Below are 2,270 nucleotides of genomic sequence, written 5' to 3'. Positions count from 1 at the left end.
TATTTCTCATTTTGCTTGTAAAAATACTTTGCCCATCATGAAATACTTCTCAGACCAATCCAGTTGAGAATACTATACATGTCATCATCAACAGTTAATAAGCTCTATCTGTTTCTCACTAACGTCCTGCCTCTCTATTGTTCATTTGCTATCTTTATCCTCTTCTCTTCACTTACCCCATTCCACACTGTCCTATTCTCATTAAGTACCTTCACTGCTTTTATGTCCTCTGATTTTTTGCTCTCTATCATAGAGTGCGGATAGTCGGTATATATTGAGTGGATACATACAATATCTTTCTTTCATAGCCTGGCTTACTTCACTCAGCAATAGATCCTCCATATCTGACCATTTTCTATCAAATTCCAGGGTCTTGTTATTTTTTATGGCTGAGTAGTATTCCATAAAGTATATATATCGCACTTTTCCAATCCATTCATCAGTTTGTGGACATTTAGGTTGGTTCCATGTCTTGGCAATTGTGAATAATGCTGCAATAAACATTGATGTGCAAGCACTTTTCTGACTGAGCGTTCTCCTGTCTTTTGGGTAAATACCCAGAAGTGGGATTGCTGGATCAAATGGTAGTTCTATTTGTAGATCTTTGAGGAACCTCCATATTGTTCTCCACAGTGGTTGAACTAGTTTACATTCCCACCAACAGTGTAGGAGGGTTCCCTTTTCACCACATCCCCGCCAACACTTATCACTTTTTATATTCTTAATCTTTGCCATTCTGACAGGGGTTAGGTGGTATCTCATTGTGGTTTTTATCTGCATCTCCCTTATGATGAGGGATGTTGAGCATTTCCTCATATGCTTTTTGGCTGTTCGTATGTCTTCCTTAGAGAGACTTTTGTTCAGCTCACTTTCCCATCTTTTAATCGGGTTAATCATTTTTTTTCGCATAAGGCACTTGAGTTCCCTATGTATTCTCGTTATCAGTCCCTTGTCTGAGGCATATTTAACAAAAATATTTTCCCATTCTGAGGGTTGTCGGTTCACACTTGTTACTGTGTCCTTTGCTGTGCAGAAACTTCTTAGTCTAATATAGTCCCACTTGTCTATTTTAGGGATTATTGCCTGTGCTTTGGGAGTCTTATTTAAGAAGTCTTTGCCTACTCCAATGTCTCCCAGAGTTTCCCCAGCATTTTCCACAAGTAGTTTTATTGTCTGAGGTCTTAGGTTCAGATCTTTGATCCATTTTGAGTTGACTGTTGTTAATGGTGAAAGATGGGGGTTCAGTTTCATCTTTCTGCAGGTGGATACCCAGTTTTTCCAGCACCATTTACTAAAGAGGTTTTCCTTTTCCCAATGGATTGACTGATATCCTTTGTCAAAGATCAGTTGGCTATAAGCTTTGGGAGTTATTTCTGGGGTCTCTATTCTCTTCCATTGGTCCACATGTCTGTTTTTATGCCAATACCATGCTGTTTTGATGACCACAGCTTTATAGTATATCTTGGGATCAGGGAGTGATATGCCTCCTACTCCATTCTTCTTACGCAGGATTGCTTTTGCAATACGAGGTCTTTTATGGTTCCAGACAAATTCTATAATTGTCTTTTCTAGATCTCTGAAGAATATCTCTGGTATTTTGATTGGAATTGCATTAAACATGTAGATTAATTTGGGTAGAATTGCCATTTTGATTATGTTAATTCTACCAATCCAGGAGCATGGGATGTCCTTCCACTTTTTTATGTCACTTTCAATGTCTTTTTTAAGATTCTCGTAGTTTTCTTTATAAAGGTCTTTGACTTTCTTAGTTAGGTTTATCCCTAGATATCTTATACATCTTGTGGCTACGGTGAAAGGGATTCCTTTCTTCAGCTCTGCTTCATTCAACTTGTTGTTCATAAATAGAAATGCTATAGATTTTTGGATATTGATTTTGTATCCTGCCACCTTACTGTATTCACTTATTACTTCAAGCAGTTTTTTCATGGATACCTTTGGGTCTTCTAAGTATACCATCATGTCATCTGCAAATAAAGATATTTTCAACTCTTCTTTGCCTATTCGAATGCCTTTAATACTGTTCTCTTCTCTGATTGCAATAGCTAAGACTTCCAGTACTATATTAAAGAGCAGTGGAGAAAGTGGGCAGCCTTGCCTAGTACCTGTTTTCAGAGGAAAAGCTTTCAGCTTTTCCCCATTCAGTATAATATTAGCTGTAGGTTTTTCATAGATTGCTTTTATTGTGTTCAGAAATGACCCTTCTATACCAATCTTACTGAGAGTCTTAATCATAAAAGGATGTTGTATTT

The sequence above is a fragment of the Tupaia chinensis genome, unplaced genomic scaffold (assembly GCF_000334495.1).
Source record: "Tupaia chinensis unplaced genomic scaffold, TupChi_1.0 Scaffold000437_1, whole genome shotgun sequence".
In the NCBI taxonomy this organism is placed as follows: domain Eukaryota; kingdom Metazoa; phylum Chordata; class Mammalia; order Scandentia; family Tupaiidae; genus Tupaia; species Tupaia belangeri.
Note: the sequence above shows the minus strand (reverse complement) of the source record.